This window comes from Eschscholzia californica, unplaced genomic scaffold (genome assembly GCF_041429995.1).
Source record: "Eschscholzia californica isolate CP2 unplaced genomic scaffold, dmEscCali1.0.p SCAF_6, whole genome shotgun sequence".
In the NCBI taxonomy this organism is placed as follows: Eukaryota; Viridiplantae; Streptophyta; class Magnoliopsida; order Ranunculales; family Papaveraceae; genus Eschscholzia; species Eschscholzia californica.
In genome coordinates, this window is record NW_028238483.1 from 12,956,582 (window position 1) to 12,977,645 (window position 21,064).

The following is a 21,064-nucleotide window of genomic DNA, read 5'->3' on the forward strand; positions in this document are numbered from 1 at the left end:
CGGCCCGCTTCTACCTTCCCACGTTCAGGGCTTAAGGCATCGTCCTTGCATACGCAGACCCCCCAGCTCTTCTCGTGAATCCTAGGGCAGACCTGGTTGTATTTGAGACAGGACATGACTGAAGCTACTTAGATGATCTTGCCGACCTCTGGATTCTGGGCTTAGGTGGCAGACATCTTTTGGGCTCAGTGGTCCTATTTCCTTGACACAGGTAGACCCGTAGGGTTTTTGGTCATTTTTTGACTTATTGTCGATAGTCAACGAGTAACCATTTTATGTATCATAAGAAACTAAGAGAGATAAGACATATAATTTTCTCCTCCGTCCTGAATTAAGAGTCTCATAGTGGTAGTCCAACTTATTTTCATATTCTTTCTTCTTCCTGGTTTACCCTTGTTTATGTGACAACTTTTTTTAAACTAATTCAAGGATTACAATTTTCGTTACAGAAATAATTTATTTGCTTATCACTTTAGCACCAACTTTGGTGAGTCAATCAAATTTTGGCTACTAACATGATTTCAACTAAATTTCTAGTTGGCGAGTCAATCAAATTTGGTCATTAGTGACTTAGACTAATTAGATTAATCCAAAAGAATGGATTTGTTTATTGGAAAAACCAATTTTTTTATTAGTAAGTTTCAGAATGTCTTAATTTGCTTAACTAATCCACCATGGATTAGATATATTAAAGAAAGAGCATTCATGAAAACATAAGGTATTTTATATGATATAATAGGAATGAGACTCTTAATCTGAGACATCTAAAAGAAGAATAGTGGACTCTTAGTTTGGGACGGAGGGAGTAGTTTATTTGCTTATCACTTTAGCACAAACTTTGCCAATTGCAAGTGCCTCCGTTGAAAGAGTTTTTCCAGCTATGAAGCTAGTTAAAACACGTTTAAGAAACAAGACGGGTGATCCGTGACTGAATGATATTTTAGTAGTCTATATTATAAAAAACTAAGTTTCAAAATATGAACTATGGCAGATGTCTATTGCGTTTGTAATCGTTTTTTGTATTAATATATTAATAAATATAAGTAATTTGTTAATTACTGTGTTTTGCAAAAAAAAATTTATTTAGGTATATAAATCTACACTCCGTGAGTGAAAATCTTGGATCCGGCCTCGTCTCTCTCTTGCTCAGTGACCCTCGGTTTTTTCTCTCTTTAGAGGACATCATACCACACGGTCTCTCCTCTCTCTCATTAATCTTCACAGTATTTACGATTCCAAAGACCCTACCCTCTTGATTAAAGTATGAACAAACTTTTTAAAATGTATAGACATACAAAAAATGTGACGGAATCAAAAATATCTTTTTGTAGTTAGTGCCACCAGTAGTCCATAAGTAGGTCCCAAGAAAATGTCTATAAGTGTAAGAACATTCCCAGTTGGTCTTGACACAGTTGGTTTCCTGTTCTACTTGAGGGTTGAGGCTGCACATTTCCTGAATAAGGTATGAATATATATATATATATACATATATTTCTTCACTTTCTTCTTCTTTCCTTCATTTCTGGTTCTTGCTCTTTTCTCTGGTTAATTTACTTTTAGTTCCTCTCTCTCTCTCTCAGTCTCTCTGTTCTCTTTGTTCTCACTCATATATCATAAGACTGAATGGATTAAAATAAATAAATCTTTCTATTTTGAAGAAAAAAAATAGTACTATGATTTCTACATAATTAGAAAGTAAAGTTAATAATGAAAATAATAAAAAATTGATGGAGGTTTAGAAATAGTTTGAAGAAAAAAATAGTACTATGATTTCTACATAATTAGAAAGTAAAGTTAATAATCAAAATAACAAAAAATTGATGGATGTTTAGAAATAGAATTGTACCATGATTGTTTGACTTAGGCGAGGGTTAAAAAACTGAGATATTCTCCTTTGAAGTTTGTTTGTTTAAGAGGGACTGACTACAAGGTAAGATGAAAAAGTTGGATTAAAGATTGTTTAGCATTAAAGGAAAGTTTAGATCTGACAGTTTAGATCACACTCAAACGAAACAATCCTAATGGCTGTTCAACTTAATGGATAGGCAAAGTGATTGGAAAACTCCATTAATTTTAAGTTTTAAGATAAGGGATTTCATTCGGGCATGAGACGGATCTAAGGGCTCGCCTTCTCTCCGCCAATTTCTTGAAGATCCATGGGTGTAGATCGTAGGTGACGCTTTCTACCCACAAACCATTAACTTTGTTCACCGAAAGATCATCCGATAGGTTCCTATTTAAATAGATGTGTCTATTCGACTTCTAAACAGACCTAAATCAACTCCAAGTTGAATTCTTTTTTCTTTTCCAGTCTTTCTAGCATAGATAGAATATCGTTCCAGAGCAGTAATAATGAAGGAAAATATCGAAATTTCGAAGAAAAATTTCCAAATTTCTAGAAGAAAATTACCTACTAATTCCATTCGTTTTGTACTCATTTCTTAGTTCCGAAGTTCATAATATTAGTCAATATTCGCAGTTTTCTTCTTCAAGTACCTGAAAAGGAAAACTAAGTTGTTGTATTCTTGAGGTAAAATGTCATTGATGTGTGAGTACACACATGGCTTAACTCGGCTTAAGTCAAGAGTATCTTGCTATGGCTTATTTGCTTTTCCATGTGTTGTATTTCAAAGAGAACTGGTATGTCCGTCCAACACATTAACTAAATTTTGTGACCTCGTATGAACCAGCAATCTTAAAAAGAATTATTATTTGGATATACTATATTGGGTGTCGATAATACAAAAAATTGTATTAAATCGATTTCTCGCTATAATTCTGAAGCTCCTTAAGTACTATTTATAAGGCTTAACCGCGGTATCATGTATTTTTAACAAATATGGTGTTGTCAGCAAATGGCCATAACTCGAAACATGAATAGATAATAAATCCAAGACTTCGGCCGAAAACTCGTGATATGACAAAGAAAATCCTCACGTTAACGTTATAGTGTCCGTCATCGTAGTCCTTTGTATACCATTTTACTGTTTTGGATTGGATATTGAATAATAGAACGGCAAGTATATTGTTGATAAAGGGTTCTTAGTACTTGAATACCAATGTCATCTCTTGTTAATGTGCTCCTAACATGTTTAATATAAATTAAAAATGGTCAAAATCAACTGTTGATAATTTCATTGATGGTGCACGAAGTTTAGATTAGATGCACGAATTCACACTTTCTGCATAGTTTCCACCCATATGATCGAGATTTCGACCGAAATTGTTGCAATTTCGAAATTTCCACTGACATGATGGACATTTCCACCGATACAATTGAAATCTAGCACAAAATATGGAGAAACTAAAACTAAAAACATATATTTTCATTCATCTTCACTTCAATTTTCATTTCTATAGATATCTTTTAATTTTTATATTATGTTCTTAATGTTTATTAAATTTATTTGAATAATTTACCCCCGAGTTAACTCCCTAAACTGATTTTGTCTTAGTAACACCCACATATAATTTTGTAGTTGACGATACCTTTTTCAAACTAACAGAGTTTGTTACAATTAACTATTATCACTAAAAATGTTATCTTTTGAGTGATATATTCAAGAAGTTATTTAATTTACTCCGAGGTAATTGTGTAATTGTTAATATCCCCTCAAACTAATACGTTAAGTTAATCTGTTATATAAATTACTTTTATGCTTCATTATGGTCTAATCTTGTTATATACAATTGCATTGTATTTTTATCATTTCCATGTATTTGTAAAATTTACTCGCCTCTCTCAACAAATTCAACTACTGAGGGGAAGTTTGTGAAGGAATGAGACGCCAATAAAACTTCGCTAAGCTATACATTATTATGCTCATACAATGTTTGTTAAAACTGTAGTGGGAATATTTCCGCAAGTAAATGACTAGAAAATATCTTGTTTATGTCTGTTCACGCGCTCATATTAATATTATAAATATTAGTTTCCTGAAATGGCATAGTTCTACGGATTTAATATACATAACAGAATAAATTGACCCGATCTTGACTTACCTTAACATGGCGACTGATATATAAGTCTGGTTGGTCAATTGATGTGTCCTGCTTCAACAAAAAAAACTGAAGAGAGTCCTGACTTAAGTTCATATATTTGGTTGCGTGCTAGGGCATCTCCAAAGCAACACTCAAATGTCTTTTGAGTTGACGATCTCAATATAGACATCTAGGAAAGAGAAACTCAATTGAGCCTTGCCACGTAGGACAATTTGAATTTTTTTAGTTTTGCATTGGAGATGCTCTTACACTAAACTACAAGATACTCTTATGGAGCCATGACGGATCTAAGGGAGTTAGACCATTACGAAAGGTTACTAACTGCAGATGTGATTGTTCGTTTTAATTTAACATTGGAATGCCCCTCAATTCCACTCAGAAGGGACCTTATATTCACTCTCACTCCCCATGCTCCCCCATGCTCCTTTATTCATGATTTTATAATTAGGAAAATATTATTTTACGGAACCAAAAAAAGGCAATAACATTTGATATCTCATTATCTCTTACTATATATGCGAAGGAAAGGAAGGATGTGGAAGCTTAAGGTGGCAAGTGGAGAAGGTCCATTTAGCGAATGGCTTTTTACAACAAATAATTTTGTGGGAAGACAAACTTGGGAATTTGATGCGAACGCAGGGACTCGTGAAGAAAGAGCTCAGGTTGAGAAAGTCCGTCAAATATATTATCAAAATCGGTTTGAAGTCAAACCTTGCAGTGATGTTTTACTACGTCTCCAGGTTAGAACATCCAACTCTAGCACCATATTTCTTAAAATTCACGATTATCTGATAATCGAAGATAGACATTGAAATAAGTCACACGAAAATGCAACGTGATTTTGTCGGATAATCATGATTTACATCCACGAGGAAATAATTGTTTCATTAATAATCAGCGCAACTCGTGGATTTGATCAGTTACATTGGTCAGATATAACTCGATAATCTAATTCCTAGAACACTCTCTTATTTATAGAGAAATTGGGATTTAGGGTTTCCTAGTTTCTCCGAACTACACTAGGAAACTATATAAGATCTTATCTAATATTACCATTAGATAGTTACAAGATATTTCCTAAATATAAGAGAGTAAATAATCTTGATTTTGGAATATCTTCAAATTTTCTGAATTCATCTTGATCGTGGGATCTCGTCTTCTCTACCTGTCACGTATCTCAATTCTTGAACTCATATTAATCGTCGGATCTCTTCATCTCGATTCGTCTTATATCACGTCTCCAGAATTAGGGTTCTGTCAAAGGCCAAAACTATGGCTTGATTAGGCTCGAAAATTGAATTTGGGTACTAAAAGAACCCAAATCGATGGAAGGAAAGGATAAATCTAATTGATTGAGCCAAAAAAGCGTTCAATTTGAGCAAAACAAACTGATGATTGTTATGTATTTCTAGAGACAGAAAATGGTTCTTTCGTCGAAGGATCGAGAAAAATAAGGGTTGATTCTTGACCAAACACAAAGGAAATCGGTGGTGGTTAGTACAATGATATCCAAATCGATGAAAGCAATTTATTGGTAACGAAATCTCGCCGGAAAATGCAAAGAATCAAACTCTAGGGTTTCTGTCACAAGAAAGAAAAAGAAGCCGATCGGGTCTAGCGCGGTCAAAGTTTGCTGACTCGGTAAGCGTGGTCAAACGCGCTAACTTGGTCAGCGAAGTGTAGAAGGTTAGTCTTGCGCAGTTAACATCTGTTGACCATAGTCTGTTTGGGCGCGGGTTGGACGAAAAGATAGGGAAATAAGTAGAACTGACCTTTGTTGAAGAGCAAGTCTTTGGTGCATCTTTGATGACTAGAAATAAAAATCTCAGAAAATAAAGTCTTCTCTAATACGATGTTGAAGGAAATAGCGGAAGCCAAAAATTTCGATGAAATAGGATTGATAAACCTGCTCATGATACCATGTTAAATTCACGATTATATGATAATCGGAGATAAACATTGAAATAATTGACGCGATAATGTAACATGTCGGATAATCACGACTTACATCCACGGAGAAATAATTGTTTCATTAATAATCATCACAATTTATGGATTTGATCGGCTACATTGTTAGACATAACTCAATAATCTAATTCATATAACCCTTTCTAATTGATAGAGAAATTAGGGTTTAGAGTTTCCTAGTTTCTCCTCACTAAACTAGGAAATGATATAAGATTTTATCTAATATCGCCATTAGATAGTTACAAGATATTTCCTAAATGTAAGAGAGTAAATATTCTTGATCTTCATATATCTTGGAACGTCTTCGAATATTTTGAATTCATCTTGATCGTCGGATCTCGTCTTCTCGATCGGTCATGTACGTACACGTGTTATTCACGTATCTCAATCCTTGAACTCATCTTGATCGTCGGATTTCTTCATCTCGATCCGTCTTATATCACATATCCTATTAATATTTCTTATTTTTGTAGGGAAACATTACTTCTTACAAGTTCAATCATTAAATTTGTCTCAGTTAAGTAGTATTTTGTTGTCTCTTTTTGGACGAAATTATATACTGGACGAGAAACATCTGAAATTGACCTACAAATTCTTTGAGAGTGCGCTTGATCTATACTATTATTATTGGAGCGGATTGGTGATTTTTTGTTAGATCGGAAGATATCACTCTCCTCTATTAAAACACCTCGTTAATTTCTTCAAACATAATAAGTGTGTTGCATACTTACATGAGGATCAAAAAAGAGAAAATATGAGAAAATAAATATAAAATTTTAATTGTAGTTGCCATAGTGGGCGTTGATTGTGAAGGAAAAAAAAAGAGATATTGTTTATGGAGTTTGTAGACTTTAAAGAAGAACAGAGTGAGACAAGAAGTTTCTGTGGTATTAGAATAATATGTGTTTCCTAGAAAGACAATTTCTTAACTTGTCCTTTTAACAAAAGATTTCTCGGCTCAATTTCCTGATATTATAATTATATTCGAGAGATCGAGCTAGTGTAATTTTTTATTATTTCTTCTCGATTTTTATAAATATTAATAATTAAGTACATACCTTTAAAAACAACTCCTAATAACAATTTGGCATATGGAGCCATACTTCTCCTTTTCTTTTTTGGAAATCGACTACGATGTACGGTAGTCATGACAATGGCGTTGATATATCAAAGACGTGATAAGCACGATATTGTCAAATTTAACAAGAATATGCTTAAAGCTCAATTAAACTATGGCCTAAAACCCAACTAACTATGGTCTAAAGCCCAACTACATTATTTATACTCTAATAATCCCATATTCAATAACTCAAGAATTCCGCCTCCTATGGTTCCACCCGGGACCTCCAGGGACTTTTGGAGTATATGTCAACACTTTAAACCACTCAGGCGACCAAGTGTTGAGTGTATGGAACCATACTACAAACCGATTTTGTACTATTGTTCACCATAAAAATTCTTAGCCGCCCGTACAAGGGGGCCTCCATAGTCTATATGGAAGACAAAGATGGTCAATCCCTTACTTGGTGGACGACAGAGGGGTCAGTCGACCAATATCTCCTCTTTCTCCCTCTCTTTCGAGTAAACTAGAGATGGAGCCCGTAATATGTCCACTCATTCTCTGTCCCTCTTTTTTTTCTTCTATCATCTTTTCCGAACTACACTCCCTCTCAACTAAACTAGAGAGGGAGCCCGTAATATGCCCACTCATTGTCTCCCTCTATTTTTCATTTATCATCTTTTCCGAACTACACTGGAGATGGAGCTGATAGTCCATCCACTCATTTCCTATCTCTCCTTTTCTTTTCAACAAGAAAGCTTCTATGAACCTCACTAGAGACTGTCATTAATCTGTTTACTCATCAGAGCCATGACTGAGAATTTGAGGACCTAGTACGGAGTTCGAGTATGGACCTTTCGAATAATAAAAAGATTACAAGAAAAAAAAATTAAACGACAAGCCTATTAAAGTCTTTTAGTGAGTCCGCCTAACATAAAATGATAAGGAAAATCTTTGTACAAACCTAAAGGAAAAGAACAGAAGGTTGGTTTTGAACTCTTGTCTCAAGCCTGGAGACGGACAACCTTTACCAGCATAGCTAATGGGTGTTTTATGTTTCTTTATCTAGTGTCAGTTATATGTGTTAAATTTAAGCTTCACAAGAGGTGGGCCTCTTGTGGTGGGGGCCAGGGCGGACGCCCTACCCGCCCTCCCTCAAACATGGCTCTGTTACTCATCAATAGTGTCGGACGAGGAAAGAAAGAAACAAAAAGGACTTTTCAAGATAATGTGATACAAATAAATAAAAATTATTGGGTTTTTGTATAGGAAGAGCATTTTTTAGAAAAGGCAATGCAGTAGATAGGGAGAGCACTCTTTTTAGAATAGGGAGGGATAAACATTTTTTTTTTAAATATTCCAAATTTATACTTTGGTCCCTCCCATCAAACTATCTTGGACCAAAAGAGAGAGAAGAAAGTATCCTTCTGTTCGACTAAAAACCTTCGAGAGAGAAGAGAGAATCCTGTTCGACCTAAATCGTAGATGACTAACACAACACTCATCTCCATAGAGAGTTTGTAATTCTTGTTATTGCTTAATTTCTCCATAGATTTTTAGGGTTTTAACACTAATTAAAGTAACTTTTGAAGATTTCAAGTATCAATATTGCAATGAAGAATACAAACAAGGATGTAACTCGAAAAATATATAAGCGACATTTACATAAAAGAAATTTCGCTTAGCATAAATAAAAATTCATGAATACCAACTGAAAATTTAAAAAAAAATCGGCCAGAGCGGTTGAAAAAACGTTCTAATTTCAGCCATCTCAGTCGAAATTTATTACTATTTTCAGTGGGACCGGCCGAAATTTGTTATCTTTTTCAATCGATCCAACCGAAATTTGTCATCTTTTTCAGCCGTTAAGACCAAAATTTGTTGTCTTTTTCAGCTGACCCTACCAAAATTTGTTGTCTTTTTCAGTCGATCCAACCGAAAATTCTTTACGAAATAAACGACTTAAAGCCCTAAAACATTTGTTCAACCATAGAGGAAGACAAGAAAATGAAATTTCTTTACCAGAGACATATTATCTTCATTATAAATGTCTTTGTTTAAGTCGATAACTTCGTTTAAGTCGATGTCCTTGTTTAAGTCGATGGTTTCGTTTAAGTCGATGGTTTCGTTTAAGTCGATGTCTACGTTTAAGTCAAATGAATCTTCTTTCTTGATGTAGGTTGCCTCCTTCATTAACGGTGATTCCTCATCCATGAGATCTTGAGGCATCATTAAAAGCTCGAAACTAAGACTATAGTGATGATAAATTTTGCAAGTTTTTTAATACTAATGGTGATGTCGATAGTAGTGACGATATTAGGGTTTTGGTTGTTTATGTGAGAGAAACTACAAGTGAATAAAATATTAGATTTATTATTAATTTTTATCTAAGTCCTTCTATTTTGGCACTATCTATTAAATGATACTTATAACGCCCTCCCTAAACTAATTTAGTAAAGGAAGAGCAAATACATAATTTGACCTTTCTAATTCACTGCCTTTACTAAATAGTGCTCTTCCTATACCAAAAGCCACTTTAATAAATGGAACATGTTTTAGACGAGTCACTGTATCTCCAAAGTCCAAACTCAGTTCCATTTGTAAATAGAGCGAGTTTGTCATGCACGAATTGGGACGGGATTTAGTTAATCAAACCCGTCTCCTTTATTAACGAGTTTCTCAACCTGTCCCATTTAGCAATTTCAATTTAACACAATGCATTTATGTATTGAAAAAATAATTAAAAACCAATTTTCTACATGTACTAATATAAACATAAGAGAAAATGATGATGTAAAAATTGGTTATATAATGTGAAGAAAAGCCACCATTCCCTTTTTTATAATGAGAATTTAGTGTTGATTTTCTTCCCTTCTAATAAACAAAATATATCTCAGTGTTGTTTTTCTTTTCTTCTAATATAATAAAGAAATATCATTTTATTATATTTCTTCGACTTTGAGGTCGTTATTGTGCTAACAACTGTTTTTATATTCTCCTTTATTCACCCTTTAAATTAGTTATTTTGTTGTAACTTTAAATACATTCTAAAGTTCGTTACTAGTCGAATTTCCACAAATTTTTATATATTTAGAAATAATTCTTTGTAGATAAGATCCGCTTTCGTTTTCTCTTCTTTCCCTGGTTTTTAACTTTTGTAAATAGTTTTTTTTTTGATGAAATACTTTTGTAAATAGTTATTTGCAGAGGTTCAATTTCTTTTTAATGTAATTTAACAAACGGGACATTTTATTATATGCAAACGGGTATAATGGACAGCTTCTCTTTGTTTGCAAAAGTTCCATTTTAGCAAATGACTATTTGTATAAGTTATGAATGCCAAAAAGAGAACTAATATCAAAGTGAATCTAGTTTGGAAGATCATAGAAAATAATTTCATCTACATCCGATATGTAGTGAAAGAGTCAAAAAATAATAAAACTTAAATAATAAGATAAAAGAGTAATTGGACATTTGACTTCTTTTACATTTTGAAATGGTGGTGTTCTTTTTTTTTTTGTTTATGGCTATTTTGCTTAATAAATTGATTTATCAACCTCTGAATAGTTTTTTTAGGTCTTTTGTATAGGAAGAGCCATGTTTAGAAAAGGCAGAGCGTTAGCAAGGTCAATTTATTTATTTGCTCTTCCTTCACTAAATTAGTTTAAGGAAAGTGTTATAAGGATCATTAAATAAATAATGTTAAAATATAAGGACTTCGATAAAAATTAATAATAAATCTAACATTCTATTCACTTGTAGTTTTCTATCACATAAACAACCCAACCCTAATATCTTCATTACTATCAACATCACCATTAGTATTAAAAAACTTGCAAAGTTTACCATCACTATAGTCTTAGTTTCAAGCTTTTATTGATGCCTTAAGATCTCATGAACGAGGAACCACCATAAATGGAAGAGGAGGCAACTTACATAAAGAAAGAAGAGTCCTTTGACTTAAACGAAGACATCGACTTAAACGAGGACACCGACTTAAACGAAGATATCGACTTAAACGAAGACATATATAATGAAGATAGTATGTCTTAGGTAAAGAAAAAACATTTTCTTGTCTTCTTCTATGGTTGAACAAAAGTTTTAGGATTTTAGGTCGTTTTTGTTTCATAAAGGATTTTCGGGTGGGTCGACTAAAAAAGACAACAAATTTCGATCGGGGCGGCTGAAAAAGACAACAAATTTCGGTCGGGTCCACTGAAAAAACAATAAATTTCGGCCGAGCTGGTTGAAATTGTTCTGTTTTTTCATCCGCTCTGAACGAACTTTATTTTAAAGTTACTTTGATCAGTTCAGAAGATGAGGAATAACTCTTACTTTTCCTTGTTTGTATTCTTCATTGCAATATTGATACTTGAAATCTTCAAAACTTACTTTAATTAATGTTAAAACCCTAAAAATCTATGGAGAAATCAAGCAATAACAAGAATTACAAACCCCTCTATGGAGTAGTGGTGGCCAACGGGCCGTGTCGTGCCGGCACGGCCCGTTTGGCAGCCGTGGCGTGTCAGACACGCCACGGCCACGCCAGGCACGGCTTGAGCCGTGCCGTTCCGTTCCGTGCCCAGACCACAAAGGTCTGGGCACAGAAACGGCCCATGCCGTTCCCGTGGCGTTTCCGTTGCGTTTCTGGCCGTTTCCGTGGCGTTCCCGTAATCGTTTTCGTGGCCGTTCCGTGACGTTCCCGTGGCTCCGGCCCATTCATAAATATTTTTTTTACTTGTCAAAAAGAAGTAATAAAAGAAACATTACATTTTTTTCAAGTAAAAATTTGTGATGTACAAAAATTTTAGAGTTTATGTCATATCTTTGTTTATTTTATTGGAAAAGAGTTGTATAAAGATTCTCCACATTTACTTTGTATTTTGTGGTTTAGGTGTGGGACTATCTTTACCACCTTATTTGTTTATTTTTTTGAAAAAAAAATTTAGTTTGTTTCAAAAAAAAAAGTCTAAGTAAAAAAAAATAAAGTAAACCTCTTTTGTTAAATTCAAGTATTACTTTTTCTTCTTAAGTATTACTTCTTTTTTTAATTCAAGTATTACTTTTTTTAATGTTTTTTCTTTTTGTAATATAAAGTAGTTGTTATGAAAATCTAACAATTTGTAGACACATTATAATATTAGTGCACCCTAAGTAATTCTTAAAAATTCAAATAACTAAATTGGGTCGTTGCTAGCGTGTCGTTGTTGCCGTTTCCGTTCCGTGTCGTTCCGTGCCCACGGGCCGTGCCGTGTACGATCCGTTCCGTGTCGTTCCTGCGTGTCTCATGGGCCGTGTTTAACGGGTCTGGGGCTCTAAATTCCCAGCCCCGACACGGCACGCCAGACCCGTAACGGGTCGGCACGGCACGGAACGGACCGTTCCGTGTCGTTCCGTATCCTCAAATAAACGGGCCGTGCCGGTCCGTTTCCGTGTCGACACGGCCCGTTGGCCACCACTACTATGGAGATGAGTGTTGTATTAGTCATCTAAGGTTTAGATTTCCATCTCTATCTCTCACTCTTTGATCGAAACGAAGAGATTTAGGGTTTTTTTCTCTCTTTTGGTTGAACGAGTTTTAAGGGTGTTTATCTCTCTTTGATCGACGAACATGTTTTTGGTCAAACAAGATTTTTCGCTCTTCTCTATCTTTTGGTCGAAAATAGTTTGAGGGGAGGGACCAAAATTTAAAGTTGGAGATATTTTAGAAAATAGTGTTTATCTCTCCCTATTCTAAAGAGAATGCTCTCCCTAACTAATGCACTGCCTTTGCTAAAAATTATTCTTCCTGCACCAAAGGCCTTTTTTTTGTTGAAATGTGAAATATTATTAAGTCACAAGAGTACTATTACAATACATATACACTAAAAAGTTAAGTTATTTACTAATAAAATGCATATAATGAACTATAAATTATTTAAAATAACTATATAAAGCAACACGTATCAAATTTATTGTAAACATTTACCATTACATACATTAGTTTTAAAAAATTTCTAAACATATCTTAAGAAAGAAGAAAGAGTATTGATAATTGGGGCGGGAAGGATAATATTAGCAAATTGAGATTATCTTTCTTAGAGTATCTCAGATGTTACACCTAAACGCGGTAACGTTTGTCAAAAAACATCTATGATTGGACATTCTATTAGAAACAACATGAAGACATATGACTTTTGAAGTATCTTTAATGTAATATTCAATTTTCGATTGTTTTGATTAGAGAAGATTTTGATTAGAGTATCATTAAATAACCACCTAGGAAGTAAACAATTCAGAGATCTACTTTCCACACTTGACATATATGTTTCTTAGAATTTTTCTCGAATCATCCATTGCAGATCCACTTAGAAGGCGAAATAGAGATTTTTTATATTTTTTGTGTGTCCAATGGAGATCTTTAAAATAATTTATTTCATAGACTTGTCAATAGGAAAAAGAGTAGTTGTGAGAAAAGGTTTTCTATTGTCTTACCAAAAACTCTAAAAAAAAAATCCTACTCTTCAAGTTTTAGAGTCTGAGTCTCCAAGTGAAGATGCTCTAAAATAATCTCAATTGGGACTTGAAACATAGGATCTTTGAATCCTTACAGAGAACACTCTAATTTTTGTGGGATTTGAGAGGAATTAGTTGCCCTACAAAATAACCTAACAAATCAGGTTTTATCTCCACGTTGTGAAAGTCACTTTGACTTGTTGTGACGCACATATATGTGCGTGTAGGGATGGCATTCGGTCGGGCTCGGGCAAAATAGAGACGGACTCGGGCGGATCGGACACCAAAATCTCGAGCCCACTACTGTTCCCCTTATTGACTGCCCATACCCCGCCTGAGCTCGCTTGGCCGTACCCAGCTCGAGCCTGCCTGCTCGAGCGGGCTCCGTCGGGATCGGACCGGACGAACTCGAGTTATTTTATTAAAAAACCAAATATTAGTTAACTAAGCATTTCATTTATAATTATGTTTATAATTACAATACACAATTACATCTCATATTTATGAAACCCTAGATTATCAACATTACTAAACAAAATTACAATAATACTAAACAAGACCACCTCAAAATTGCAACAAAATTACAACATCTCATATTTATGAAACCCTAGATTATCCAGAGAGATATTTACATCAAGAATATCTAAAATATGAAATAAAAAACGCATCAAGAACATTTATTCATTTATATCTGTTTGATACCATTTCTTTAAGCTTCCTCAAATCATAAAAGATAAAGGTGGCCAATACGTGGACAACCGTTTTTCTTATATGGACAACTATCTTATGTAGACGACTAGAAAATTAAAAAAATTTAAGTGGACACCAGTTTTTAAGGGAATCTCTCTATTATTTTCATTCAAGTCTTCTTAGAATTAGATGTATTATTTTAACTCCTCCCTCTATTTTCTATAAACCCTAAAGTTTGGTCATCCTCTTCTACAACTTCATTTTCATCACAAACACCCAAATTTGTAGAGAAATAAAATTGTAGGAAGATTGTTGATCATGACAAAATCAAAGAGATCTTTCTCAAATAAGTCTGATGGTGATGTATCTGAGTGACTGATTCTCGACCATTGGTAGAAAACAACTCAAGTATTTCAATGAATGATCAACAAACATATTAACAGGGAAAATGGGTCTAACCGCCAACATAAATACGTTTTTATTTGAATGGGGTAGAGAGAGGAAGGGTTAGCAGACAAGATTGATAGGAGGAACATACTTATTAGGAACCTCAGCGAGTTTACCAGTTTCTCCAATTCCAAAACCCCTTCTCCAAGAATCAATGATTTTGTTAATGAAAAACTAAAACTACTAAAAACCTAGAAGTAGTAAAGAAAGTGAATAGAAATCATGGGTCATTTTAAAATCACTAAATTCATCTGGACATCAACTCTTTCAATCTCTTTTTCTACTTTTCTGAGGTGGTTTGATCTTCACTAGAAACAGGTTTGAGTGAAACTAAAAGTTGTACCATCTTTGCTTTGCTTTCATCTTTCTCTCTCTAGATTTCTCTCTCCATTTGTAACTTCAAACAACTCAAACTGCAAGCATCAAATAACCACAAACAGATTACTAGCTATGAATCTCATAAACCATAACAACCCAGACGGATGTATCGCGTAACTACATCAAGAAATTTTTTTTCTGGGTGACAAAGAAGAAGAATGATATTTAGGTTTTTATTTTCCAATTCGAGTATAGTCCTCCGATTGATTATTTTTTTTTGTATTTAAGGCCTTGTGGGGTTGTCCCCTTATTAAATCAAAATAGTTGTCCATATAAAAAAAACGGTTGTCCACGTATTGGCCACCAAAATAAAATAAAGAAGACATCATGAACATTTATCCAGAGAAATTTATCCATCTATTTACGAAACCCTAAATTATCCAGAGAGATTACATTAAAACCTAAGAACATATCATTATAATATCAAATCATAAAAAAATTGTAACTAATGTCCAAGATGATGTTCAAAGGCTTAACCGCGTCATGTGATCCGTAGGTCATCGGTGTATACCGAGCATCATCTTATCTATCTTATCTTCTTAAATCTTAACCTACATGTAGATCGGAGGAAATAATGAAGAATGCTTCGGCTTTAGTTTTCCTTGGTCTCTTACTCTTGCATGAGATTTGAGGATTTCAGAACGGAGAGAGAACAAAGAATCTTAACCCACATGTAGAGATAGTAATAGTAATGGAGGTTAGAGAGATCGAGATAGTAATACTAAAAGAGGTTAGAGATAGCGGCGGAGAGAGAGAGAGGGGGTGATTAGGGTCAAGGGTAAAAAGACTTTTCAGTTGAAGTAACCCTATTTATAGTCCCCTCTTTAATCCAATGGATGATACGCGGATCTTTTAGCGGGTAGCGGGCGAAACCTCATGGACGGGTATCGGGCGGGTATTCCGGACCAGGACTCGGATATGAGGGCATGCCCGAGTCCCGCCCCCTATAGCCTGAACAGTCGGGCCGGGTATGTCCGGCTCGGGTACCTACCGGACTTCAGGTAGTAACGGTCCGGGCGGATTGGGTCGGGTCTCGGGTTCCCAGATTGTTTTTCCCACCCTTATGTGTGCGTGTATATATATAATTTTTTTGATCTTTATATCATACAAAATTACAGCAACTTAAGGAAAACAAAGATAAATTCGATTTGAACATACCACAAGTAAAGATTGGTGATCATGAAGACTTAACCTATGAGGCGACAACAACAACACTAAGGAGAGGCATTCGATTCTTCTCAGCTTTACAATTAGAAGATGGTCATTGGGGTGCTGATAGTGGAGGGCCTTTGTTTTTTATGCCACCCTTGGTGAGTTATCATCTTACCATCTTAATCTCTTCTAATAGCATTCTATTAAATATTTAAAATGGACATTTTTTTGTTTAGTACTTGTAGCAACATCTATAAGTTAATTTTTATGGATATGCTTAAGGATATTAACAATAGTTGGAACTGTACGTAGGTTTTCTCTCTTTATATTACGGGAACTCTCTACAAAATGTTATCACCAGAACATATCAAAGAGACACTCCGGTATATGTATTGTCATCAGGTATATACAAAACAAAAATGTGAATAGTGTTAATTTTGTAATTTGGTTTTCTTCATTATAAGCTAATCGTAATTATACAATGTATTTGTAGAATGAAGACGGTGGTTTTGGATTTCATATTGAGGATCACAGTACCATGTTTGTACCACCCTAAATTACATTTGTATGCGTATACTTGGAGAAGGGCCAAATGGTGGTCAAGACCATGCATGTGCAAGAGCACGCAAGTGGATCCGTGATCATGGTGGTGTAACATCAATACCATCCTGGGGAAAAACTTGGCTTTCGGTATCTTCAATCTAAATAATTCAAATTCATTTATGGGAATATGGGATCTTCTGCTAATTGATATATGTTGAGCAAGTTTGTAATTGTATTCATGTGTGATGGTTTTGTTGGCGTGTGCCAGTACAGGTACTTGGACTGTATGATTGGTCAGGTTGCAACCCAATGCCCCCTGAATTTTGGCTTCTTCCTTCTGTTCTTCCTATGCACCCAGGTCTGCACAACAACTATCCTTATCCTTATATTTTGGAGTTCGGTAGTATTTGACTATTTGTTAAGGTCTTAGGCCCACCTTAAATGGATAGTGAGCCCACCTTAAATGGATAGTTTAATAGTATTTATTGGTTAGGGTGCAAGTAGCGGACGAACCAGGCTAGACTATCTATGTCCTGATGTTGGATTGTTTTCTCGATTTGTAAAATTCGTCTTATCATTCTTAACTTACAAGGTTTGGAGATTTTAAGAACAAGAAAGAGCGAATGAAAGCTTCATTTAGATCAATCTTTCGTAATTATTACATGAAGTATAAACTCATATTGATAAATGAGAGCTCGTCTATTACACGAACGAGAACGAGTAGTTTGAAGATTGTTGCAAGTCATTTTAGAAAGAGAGAATGAGTTTTCATGAACTTCATATCAGAAAACTCTACAGGCACCACACTTATCTATATGCACTGCCATCTTTTAATTTTTAAGCATTGTCACACTAATATTACACTAATTTTACCTGATTCAAACGACATACTCTTAATGTTGGCCCCCTCAAGAAGAGGGATTGGTGAGAACCATAAGCTTGTTTCGAAGGGGTAGGAAGAAATTCTAAGGAAGCCCGTTGGTGAAAATGCCAGCAGGTTGTTCTTCAGGCGGAACAAATTGCAGATAAAGCTTTCTTGCAACAATTAAGTCCTTGGTAAAGTGGTATTCCATCTTAATATGCTTAGTTTGAGTAGGAAAGATAGGTTTTTTTAGCCAAGCTCTTAGCATCCATGTTATGATAGTAGAGGGTAAAAGGATGAGATATGGGATGATGTAACTCTACAAGTAGATAGGAGATCCATACCAATTCAGAAGTTGCCAACTTTATTCCCAGCCTCTGTGTAAGACTTAGCAATAGAAGTTGCTCTTTAGAAGAACAAAAACCTTGGTACTTCTCAAAAACCACAAAGAAACCAGGGGTAGATCTTTTTGTGTTTGGGCATCTCCAAGCACCGAAAAGTGAAGTGAGTCGAGTTCCTTCTTTGCAAATTCTGAATCCAAGGTGCAGATGAGGGTTTAAACACAACGAGGCTCGTTATCAGTCAAAATTATGTCATCAACTTATAGAAGTATCCCAACAATAGATTGGTTTGGACTTGAACAAACATGGAGGAATCATTTACACTATTTTTGGATCCAAGGTTAAGTAAGAAAGTGACAAAAACATATGAAACTGTGAAAATATCAAACCAATAGAGTTTGATTGATGAGATAGAGAGCGATAGAGTAGCCGAGAGGTAAAGAGAGAATGAGAGAGTTCGTTGATAAATAAATTTCTTTGTGTATATTATTTGACAATGATACATGTATTGATACAAGTAGGGATTTAGGAGTTTAGAAATACATAAAAGTTGTACAAATATTATCATGGCTTATCTAATAACTAAGTCATGATTATCAAAAATAGATCTAAGGTAACCGACCGGGTCGGGTGACCCAGTCGGGTTGGATAAACGGGTGTCTATCATTAACACTCCCCCTCAAGTTAGAGTCAAAAAGGAAATGAGGCCTAACTTGCCATTAATCTTTAGAAATGCTTTTGTTCCAAGTGGCTTCGTAAAGATGTCTGGGTTTTGCTCTGAAGTAGGTGTGTATTGAGGAAGAATGAGTTTTAACTGAATTTTCTCAGGAACCAAATAACAATCAATCTCAATATGTTTAGTGCATTTGTGGAATACTGGATTATCAGCGATGTGTAAAGTTGTTTTGTTGTCACAATGGGCAGACATCGGTTCAGGATGAGCGATGCCGCAATCATTGAGGAGAGATTTAAGCCACTGAAGTTCACATGCCAATGTAGCCAATGCACGATATTCGGCTTCGGTGGAAGACCGAGCAACCGTATGTTGCTTCTTGGATTTCCAAGAGAGAGGACTAGAACCTAACATAGTAAAATATCCTGTTGTAGATCGTCTAGTGGATGGACAACCAACCCAATGTGAATAACTATAACCAGAGATGGTATAGGAATTGGTTGCCAAAAGAAAGAGGCCTTTACCAATGGACCCTTTGAGATAGCGAAGTACCCGATGAGCAGCTGTTAGGTGAAAATTTGGTATAGGAATTGGTTGCCAAAATGTTCGATCGAGAAAAGATTTTAACGAGGCAATGGCACGAGGGCCATTACCTGTAATGACAATGTCTTCAACATAAACACGTACGTAAATTCGAGTAGACTTGTGAGAATTAGTAAAGAGAGAATAATCAGACAAACTGAGAGAAATCATGGTTGATGAGGACAAAACAGAATTTGGAAAACCATTGTTGAGACGCTTGTTTAAGACCATAGAGGGACTTATTTAGTTTCCAGACTCGTGTCTCCCCTATAGTAGATAAACCAGGTCGGAATTTCATAAAACCACTCCATCGAGACCGACTTGTAAGAAGGCATTATAAAAATCTAAATGATGGAGTGACCATCCTTCAATGGCAGCAATCGAGAGAAGAACACGAGCAATCACAAGCTTTGCAACTAGGGCAAATGTTTCGTGATAATGAAGCCCCTCAACTTGGTTATATACGTTCGCAAGGAGCTGAGCTTTGTATCGTTCGGTAGAATCATCGGATTGAAATTTGATTTTGAAGACCCATTTGTAGCCAATGGGATGTTTACCGGGAGGTAGATGCGTGATAGTCCAAGTTTTGCTGGATTCTAAGGCAGTGATTTCCTTCGACATTGCCTCACGTCAATGCGCTGAAGTCATAGCTTGTTTAAAAGAGGTAGGTTCAGAAGTAGACAAAATAGAAGAAAGAAAAGCCTAATGAGTTGGTGAAAAAGAAGCAATAAAGAGACACTCCGAAAGATGAGGATGTTTCACGAAGTACTTGGGTGGGAAAAGGGAAGTGACAGATTACAATCATAAGTAGACAGGTGAACGGGTAGTCGCGGATTTCGGATTGGGCGACTCAACACCGTAGATGGCCCAGTCACCTCAGCTAACGCCCTCTGACCAAGGCGTTAGAATGAGGCCGATGTGCCTTTAACAAGACCGACTAGCGAATGGGCTGAAGGCGTTAGAATGGGCTAGATAGGCGAAGGTTGTGCGGAATGCGCCAGAGATGTGGCCGGGACAAGAGTAGACGGGGTGCCTGTTGGGTTTTGTACGTCTGTAAGACTACTTAATCATCTAACTAACATTGTAAGCGGAATCTCAAACATCATATGTTTGACGCTAGCTACCAGGATCATATACATGAACTAACAATGAACTAGAAACTGAAAGAAGAATACCTGGATTCGCTTTCTCACGAACTAGATTCCAATGACTTTATCCTGAAGATGAGAACTTCAATTGTCGCACCTCTACTTGAGACACCCGAGTAAGTGACTTGATCTCCCTTCTTTGTTGTCTGCTAAAACTCCATTGAAGGTTGAGAAGAAGAACTATTCTTTTTTTGACTAATTAGATAGATTGAAAGTTTTTTCTCAAAAACCATCTCTCTCCACTTAGCTGTATATTGTGACAGAGAAGTTGTTTTGTCTTGAGAATCCACACCTTTTCTGTTCTCTAATGACACTCCTTCGGACCAAACAGGTATATCCTTCCGTCTCTCACTTGTACTTAGAACAAGTGCAATGCTTGATTCCCATGTCACTTCGCATCTCATCTGATACGTCATACCTTTCAGACTTTCTTGGTCTGGAGAACAACTGTCAGACCAAATGATTAACTATTAATCCATTTGAGTGCGGCCGCACATTTTCAGTTTCTTCTCCTCAAGTGGTCGGAGATACTAATCCTAACCTAGTTAGGAGGACATAATCCAGTCTTGTACTCCCACTTAACTTCATGTCTATAGTGTCATTCCCGGTAATTTGCTTTTATAACCTCTTTTTACGGCACGGCGTTTGGCGGTACCAAAGTTTGACATTCCTTACATAAGATGAGTGGAACACTAATATTTAAGGAATCTCTCCAATCTTGCA

General features: G+C 35.5%; 1 pseudogene across 1 annotated transcript in view; it reads left to right on the top strand.

Moving 5' to 3' along the window:
* Nucleotides 1-1,405: 1,405 nt before the first annotated feature.
* The window catches only part of LOC147531798 (beta-amyrin synthase 1-like), a 34,597-nt pseudogene continuing 14,938 nt past the window's right edge, over nt 1,406-21,064 (top strand). Inside the window, exons 1-7 of the transcript XR_015227258.1 lie at nt 1,406-1,462; nt 4,242-4,315; nt 4,526-4,742; nt 16,159-16,350; nt 16,505-16,594; nt 16,686-16,882; nt 17,009-17,093. The product of XR_015227258.1 is annotated as a beta-amyrin synthase 1-like (transcript). The remainder of the gene's footprint in view (nt 1,463-4,241; nt 4,316-4,525; nt 4,743-16,158; nt 16,351-16,504; nt 16,595-16,685; nt 16,883-17,008; nt 17,094-21,064) is intronic.